Here is an 8824-nt window from a genome sequence, read left to right on the forward strand (position 1 = left end):
AAAAAACAGAAATTGCAAAATGCAGCTATTTTGGTGCTGGCATTTTCCTCTCTCACTCTATTTAGGGGGCTCATTTGCCTGTATTAATGCTAGCAGCTTTAGGGCTGGGCCAGCACATCCAGCTGCACTTTCAAGGCTCAGACCGAGGATAAAAACCCTTCCTAGGTTCCTGAGCTTGTTTTCGGGTCTCAAAGCTCAGCATTTTTGCTGATTTAAAACAGGTCCCCAGGTGAACACTGCCAGGTGGCTGGCTGCCACGCCACACTTTGGACCAGGTCCCGTAGGGATCCTCCAGCACCTGAGGTGGCTTCTCAGTGGAAAGCACCTTTTGGGATGCTCCTCACCAAGGTCCTGCTCCAGAGGGGGATTTAGTGGCTGCTGCGAGCTCAGCCAGCAGCTCCCAAGCCCCAGTCTGGAGCTGTGAACCCCAAACCACGAGGTTACCTTTCCATCCCTCCTCATGGCTTCAGCACATCCCCCTCGAGAAGGTGTGGGGAGCCCTTTAGGATCCCCTGGGTATGGGTTGGGTCATCCCGCATGTCCCATCCTGGGGCAGCCTCCAGGCACCAAAGAGTGGGGCGAAGAGAGGAGGCACCTTCTCCTCTCACATAAACTCTACAGTTGTATATAGAGATTTATATAATCAATATAAATTTTCTTTATAGCTACGCATTGTAAATGTAAGATGTGTTTATCACAGATTGGATGAGGTTGGAAGGAACATCCGGAGGTCATCTCCAACCTCCTGCTTGAGCAGGGCCGCCTAGAGCAGGTTGCCCAGGACCACACCTTTTATATTACGTTTTATATTTTACATTACATTTTATATTTTACACACCCAGCAGCTCTGAGACCCCACAACGACAGCACATTTCCATGCTGTGCATTCCTCTCACTGTGGTGGAAAGGGTCCGGCCGTGTGAAGCACCCACCTGTGGAGTGCAGCACGCAGAGAGGCACAACGAGACCCAGCTCCTGTCGGTTCAACCCGCCCCAGGGGAAGCTCCGAATTCCTCCTGGAAACCTAGTTTGGAGGTTTCAATAGGAGCACTGAAGAGGATTTGTGGAAGGTGATGGGACCAGACAGAAAAAGGGTGAGGGAGGCCCCGGCGGCAGTTTTCAGCACACCAGGGCTCGGGCAGGGATGGGATTTCTGATGGATGCAACTCATCAGCAGGAGGGTGCTGCAAGCGTGGAGGCACCATGGGAGAAAGGAGGAGATGCTGGAATGGAGAACGTGCAGGGTTTTGGGTCTACCTTTCACCCCAGGACTGAAGAGGCTGCTCTCCGTGACATTTGGGAAGCCAGATTCCCATCCAGGTTTGTTTATAAGTTATTTCTTACCTGACTCCAAAGCTGGATGATGATTTCAGGGCAGGAGGTAACTGTGTTGAAGTCCCCATGTCCACCCCATCCTCTGGCCAGCAACGGCTGTGCTCTCAGCAGGAAAAGCTGATGGGGCCGAGCATCCCCTCCGCTGCCCACGTCCACGGGAGAGAGCCCTTGGCTGCCCGGCTGGTGCTGGTCCCGCTCCTGCGAGGTTTCCGTCCGTCTGATGGAAATTTGTCCGTGCAGAGCTGCTCAGGAGGGCTTTGCCATGCTAGCAGGGAGCGAACAGTTGTTTCCCCTGCCAGCGAGTTCTCGGATGCCCACATATCCCCGCGCCTTCCCCTAAAACAAGCTTTTGCGAAGAAGCTGAAGCGGTGCTATGCAGTTACCAGAGACGGCTTCTCTCGTGTAGCTAACCTGAGAGAAAAGAGCCAGATGAAGTCACGCATCGCTAATGCGCTCCGGCTTAGTCACCGGGGAGGGCAACGAGCGCGGCAGACTTATTCGGGATAAAACCAGCATCGGGTACAGCGGGATTATGAAACAATGGGGACTGATGGAGAGCCGCGCGGAGCAGAAGCCTCCCTGAATGGGCGTTTGAATGAGCCCTGATGATAATCGCTGCCTGCACGGCCCCGCAGCTCGCTTCAGTGCCGTGCCCGCACGTGCCAATCGCCCCGCTTAAAGAGAGCGCTCCCATCCGCACGGCAATATTTTCTGCCACTTTTGGCTGTTTGCTCTGCTCTTCAAGCCGCTTGCTGCCTACGAAGGCTGCTGGAGTTTTGCATTTATACCTTGCCTGGCATCTGCCGCTGCCCGACTTCCATCCCGTCTCTCCCGCTGGTTCTGCCCCGCTGCACTTCCCCGTGGTTAAACCGTCAGTGCTGCAAGTTGTGTCATGCCCTTGATGTCCAGAAAGGAGCGGGGAGCTCAATCCCAGCTGCTTTTGTGCAGGGTAGCTCCTAGGTGTGAATTAGCAACCGCAAGGCTGTATTCCCTCCGAGGTGGCCCTCGTTGCCATCCGACGGTGCGTGTGCGCTCTCCCCTGGGCTCTGTGTTGCAGAGGGCTTTAGAAAGGTTTTTGTGGGGCTCATCTAAAAAAGATGCTGTGAAGGCCTCTCTCTCCCAAAACAACACATTCCCCAGAACACTAGGTACTCATGCTTATCACTTAGTGTGGGTATTTCACATCCCACCAAAGCCTGCCGATATCAGTTCCACTGCCACGCTCCGGAGGTATTGACAAAGCAGTTACCAAGATTAGAAAAATTCATTAAAATATAGTGGAAAAAAACCAGGCATGCTTCTTGCAAACGCAAATAGCATTGCTAGCAGCTATTTCGCCAGGTCTCAGGACCTACCTGACAGCAGACAGGCTTGCTATTTGTTTCCTGTGAATCAGTGGAGAAAGACTATTCCCTTTCCTGGACCCAGAAATCATTACCACGGTGAACTCCCCCCTGAGCGACTCTTCCTTGCTGCTGGACTAAAAATGCTCGACAAAGCTGAACTCTGTTATCCCGTGCAGCCTCAGCAGTCATACTGTACTGAAAGAAAAAACAAAACAAGACAAAACAAGGTTTTGGTTGCAAGTTTGACCAGCTTTCAGCTAGAACTCGTGAATGTCTTTAAAAGGATGTGATTGCACCCACGTTTGAGTTCCTCTATTTTGCCTTCTTTTTGTTTTGTTTTCACTTGTGCACTGAAAAACAGAGGATATTTGTCAGTGAGGGAGAAATGTTTCTACATGGCTTAAGGACAGACGGATACAGTAGGTGTCCTGCTGTGGTCACGGTGCAATGCTGCTTGCCCCCACCCCTTTTAAACATGAAAGATGTGGCCGTATCGCTGCCTGGAGCTGGAGCTGGAGGTAGGAACATTTTACTTTCTGAAAAGACTGAAAAGGAATAAAAAAAAAAACAAAGCTCTTCAATTGTAGGACCTTGCTCAAAATGCATTAGAAGAGGAGTTACCTAAACTAACAATAGCTCTCTGACACGGATGGGCAGCCTAGAATTATCCTGAACCACGCGGCTCAGCAAATGGCTCTGGGATTGTGCAGCTTCTCCTCTCAGGCACTGCAGCCCTGTCTGAACGCAGAAGTTATTTCCTTTCTGTTCCTCGCAGGCTGTACAACTCCTGTGTCTCCTTCTCTCCTCTCCAAGCGTGGAAGCAGATATTCTGGCCAAAAGGCATTAGCAGCGTAATTTATGTCCATCAAAAGGAGGGAAATAACCTATTATGCCAATGCACCTGTGCACACCACCCTGATTTACACCACAGCGTGTGTTTTGGAGGAAAACTCCATGCCTCTCCCAACCCCTTGAGTCTTCCCAGAAACCTTGAGCCTCCTGCACACATGCTACATGCCCTCCTCACCTGTTGTCCAGAAGTGGGGATCAAAACCTCAATTTACTGTGCCACACCAAGTAGCTTTTTTCCAAATACTCCCTTGGGAACGGGTCACAGACTGAGTTAATTCTTCCGGAAAGCTGCACGGGTCACAAGCTGACCGCTGCTGCTTTGGGGTGGAAGTGTGGTGAAGCCTCCTGTATGTTGCCTGCATTATTTAAGTATTTGTACGCTGGCTCTGCACTTGTGATTTTTGGCCAGCAAACGGGTAACGAGGCTCTGCTTCACCTGGCAGAGACTCAGGCCACCTACCCGCAGGACAATCCGTTGACCACCAGGCTCCTGGCTGCTCCTGGATGGAAATGCTCTCCCTTCTCCTCAGCTTCAGTTTGGAAGCTTCAAAGTCCTTGGATAAAGAGGAACGTGGCTCTGTGCTCCTGAGAGTACTGTTCTTGTCTGGGGGTGACTTTGGTGTCGCAGGTTTCATGCTGAGAATTGTTTTGTGATTTACAGTACACCCGTGTTGGATAATCACCAGGTATTACGCAGGATATAGCGCGCCGAGCTGAGCAGACTTCTGGCTTCACCTAACGTGGGCATTTTATTATTAAAGTGTCCTCTTCATGGCATTTGAAAGAACACGGGACAGCTACTGGTACTTAAAAGGAGGCTTAGAGCAATTCTGGATGCCCTGAGCCACCCTCAGGCATCGTGTCCCAAAGGAGAGCCACCGGTGCTCTGGGGGAGAGGTACAGGAGTGACTTGGAGAAGCATATGCCAATCCTGCCCTGCTGGCAATCCGATACGAGGGCTGGGTTTTGCACGATTTATGTGCTGCCATCAAGGTGAACAAGCCAATGAGTGTGTTTGAAATTCTGTGCGCCATTCAACACTGCTAGGAGCAGCAGCCTGGGGAAGGGGGAAGGACCAAGCAGCGCCTCGTGGCACCGTCCGAGCCCCTTACGCAACAAACGCCGTTCTGCGATGCGTTTTAGGCTGCTTGCAAGTTAACAGCACTTGGGGCAGCTGTGCTGAGACATCGGGACTCCTCAGAGGATAGAGACCAGGACACCAGGTGAAAGCAGCGTGACAAAGGAAGGCATCGAGCTATCTAGAGAAACACATTGGCTGTAGTTTCTGGAGCACATGGGCTCAAAGAAGTGGAACCTGGCTGCAGGCCAGCGCGACTTGCGACTCCGCAGGAGGACGAGATCATGCAGACCACGAGAGGAACTGGGCAGCCAGCAGGGCAGCGTAGCTCGCCCTAGTGCAAAATGTCTCCAGGCTCTGGGGAGTCAAAATCACCCAGTAATTTGCAAATCAGGCTAACGAGAGCAGCTGCAGATCCTTTCATGTCAACACAACAGGGCTTGCACTGGTATAAATCATGCGTGTTGCTATGTCTAGAGGCAGGAAAATAAGGAAGGAAGAGAAACAAAGGGCAGAAACAGAGATGGCCCTAAAAGGGAACTTACTTTCTTACAGAGCAATCCTGAAGGCAACAACAAGGCACTAAACAATACAGCACGGCCGGGTATTTCGTTGCTGCGCTAGGTCGGGGTCTGCCTTCCCCCACAGCCCTGCGCTGGGACAGATACAGAACTGGACAGACTGGGGGGATCTGGCCTTTGCCCCAGGGTGAATCTGAAATCCGCGTCTCTTTGGGCGAAGATGAAGAGTGAGAGAAAAGAAATACCTTGATCCCCATCCTACAGAGAAGGGACAGTGGCGGCAGTAAGGTGACCTGCACAACGGGACGGCTTTATCGGTACGGGCAGAGCAGCGTGCTGGCCTCTAAAGCTCGCCTGGTAAGGACAGAGCTATTTCTGTAACACCGGATTAATTTATTTATTTCAGCAGAGCGACACCCTCCTGAGGGCAGCGAGCAGCTACAAGCAGTGCTTCTGACGGTTCGAGACTCACCAGCCCAGAGCTCCTTCCCACCTGCGCTAGCTGGGGATGCCAGCCCACTCATGCGGCCCTGCGAGGAAAAGCTTCAGGAAAACGTGGGGCTACACCGGCAAAAACGTCCATCCATCCATCCATCGCTGCTGCTCGCGCTGGCCGAGGAAATGATTCACGGAGCATCAGCGGAGCTCTTGTGCTGCACGACACGCATCTCCCGCAGGGGCTTTAGCTGGCAGGATTATGTCCACCTTCGCTTTTTGAATAGGGACAAAGTTTCCCAGAATTTAGGAACTGACAACATGCGACAAAAAAAATGGTCGTCTTATTACTTGTGGGGAAAATGGGCCTTCGGAGCAGGTAGAAAAGATGATAAATTAGATGAAAGCCAAGAAAAATCAGCCCAATCCTCTCCTAAAGCAATCTGTGGCAAAATAGAGACTCAAAGATTATTAGACAGCCCTCCCTTCACCGTCACATCTGAAGGTGTGTTCACACCCCCTACTCCGTGAGCCTGATTTAGGAGTTCTAACTACTACATTCAAATGAGAGTGATTCAGACTGCTCCGACTCGATTTCTCAGACAATGGAGAGAGGGAGTTGTGGCAGGCGTTAGCATACAAGCAGCCTGAACGCGGCCCCAGCTGCCTCACGCTCCCCAGGTTTGTTCTCCTGACATCCTGCTGGAGGAGGAGGGGCTATTCCCATCCCACAGACAGGAGATGACTTTGTCCAGAGCATGCTACCATGAAACAAGCCCCTTCCACCAGCTTATCTCTATCGTGCCAGAGTTTACTTTGGCTGAAGACTGCATTTTTCCAAGACAAAATCCTCACCAAACTACTGAAATCGTTATTCAGTGTAGTACCTTTTTACTTACGAAAAGGTCATAAGCCATCTTATGCCGAGTGCAGATATTTTAGGGCAGAAGGGAGTTTAGATTTCTCAACAATGGGGATTTTAACATGCACTGCTTGCCAATGAAATGAGCACATCCAAGAAAAATGACTCAAGTCTTCATGTTTCTTGAAGCTAGGGACTGTCTTGTCTCTTAAATTTGCCAGTTTTTTCCATGGATGTGACTTGGCTTCTATTTTTGCTCTCCTTGTATTATCTTGAATTAGATTGCATGCACAAGGCAAACTAAATACATACACAAAGATATTTTTTTTTCTTGACGGGTTCTGGAAGTAGGTAGAACTGGCATTAAGTTTATTTGTGCACATCTCTTCACACTGAATATCTTCCATTTTAGCAGATGTCTCCTCACAAGAACATTTTTTTTTCGATCTCATTTAATCCCCAGCCCACCTCTTGACTACAGCAAAGGAAATTCCAGTGCCTAAGCTATTCCTCTTCCCCAGAAGTGTCAGACGTTTGTTCCCTGTGGGGAGATAAAGAGCTCTTCTGCTGACTCATCTGTGCAGCCAGATCAGGTAGGCTTCCTTGGGTCCAACACAGGGCTAGAAAAGGGTCTAAGAAAAGCTAAAATGTCTGGATGGAAAAGAAAAAGGAAAAAAAAAAAAGCTCTCAAACAAGCCAGCTCAGGAAGGAACTGGTCCTACCAACTGTTTGTTCTTGCAAATACTCTATTTGTAAACATCCACCATCCAAGCAACCAAGATTTCTGCCACTGTACATCCGAGAGCTCTCCCGAACCCCTTCAGTTTTTGTGTGGAAATCCAGATCTAAGATGTCAGTAACTTGAAAAGCACTTTATTTGGGAATTAGGGACAAAACAGTGAAAGGATCATTTGGCACTGAGATTTGTTCAAAATCTTTAGCAGCAGTCCTGCAAATACTGTATAGTTTTGGACATATTTACACAACCAGGTCCCTCACTACAGCAAGAGGTGATAGTTAACCCAATTTCCAAAGCCTTCCAAAACGTCGTAGCTCGGGAGCCTTAGCCGTGGACCTTAAATCCTGGAGTGACAAAGACGCACAGGCACCCATTTCACTGATTCACCTTGGGAAACCTTATCTCAGCCACGAGCCTGAGCAGTTCTCAGTATACAAATCAACATCAGCACAACACAAACTGGTAACAGAGCTGAGCGAGTACTGCAAAAGCAATCAACGAGCTCACTCATATGTGGTTAAGGCGTTCTTGTTAATGACTAAGGAGTCTATTCCTCTTATTTTTGCATACCTCTATATGCATGGCCTTCCATTCCCAAGAAAGCCTGCAGAAAGGAAAAAAAAACAAAACCACAGCATGAATACTCCTAGAAGTCTGTCTTCACATGAACGTTTGCACCTGCATGGATGTACAGCGACCTCCGAGCGCCCTTGGTAGGCCTGGGAGCAGAAAAGCTCTCCGTGAGATTTCAGAGACCCAACGCACATCACAAAGCTTCTCTCAGCAGTGTTTATGTTGCGGTATCCTGACACGACTCTTTTGTCTAAGCGTGCACAAGCTTAGTAAAAAACACTCCCCCACACCTCATTTATGTCTATTTACCACAGAATTAGGGGTTATACTAACCAAATGAATTACTCATTGCAAAGAGCTTTTTTTTTTTTCAGATCCAGTATTACCCAATACAATCTGACATGTCACTTTTGAACCCTCCTCTTTTCAGGCAATCCTGAAAAGGTATTTCTGGCTTTACAGTATCTAATTAGGATTTTAGGCTCCTTGGAATAGTATTACCAGGCTGCATCTATCCTGGAGCACCATAAACAGTTCCAGCGTTATCAGAGTAACAACTCTACTGATCTATATGCAACCCGTATCACGTGCCCTGTCAGTTCAATTTATTTATGGATACACAAAGTCTGGTTCAGACTTCCTATCTTGCTGCCACTGTACGATCTCAAGAGGACTCATAAAATCTACAGTATTAGTTAATACAAAGTTTTGCACTCTGATAGCGTGTCCAAATTGTAACATTCAGAGATTAAGAAAACATTTAGGTACAAACAATTAGTGGAAATACCTCGACAATTTCACTGGGAAGCATGATTCATTCTTATTAAAATGAATTTTGCTACTAGGAAATATATTGTTAAATCTTTAACTGAAAGTGACATCAGAGTGAAGCTTTCAGAAATATTTACTGCGCCTCATTTCTCTGGGCAAAGCTGGGGCTGGGAACGCAGTACGCTGGTTTTGTTGCCAGACGTTTAAATGACACGCTGAGATACAGGTTAATTCATTTGCTCTTTCTGTAGCTTCTTACCTGTGCAATGGAGTTAACTGCACCCTTGCTTCTCTTATGGGCTATCTCCACAA

The sequence above is a fragment of the Anser anser genome, assembly GCF_964211835.1.
Source record: "Anser anser genome assembly, chromosome: 1".
In the NCBI taxonomy this organism is placed as follows: Eukaryota; Metazoa; Chordata; class Aves; order Anseriformes; family Anatidae; genus Anser; species Anser anser.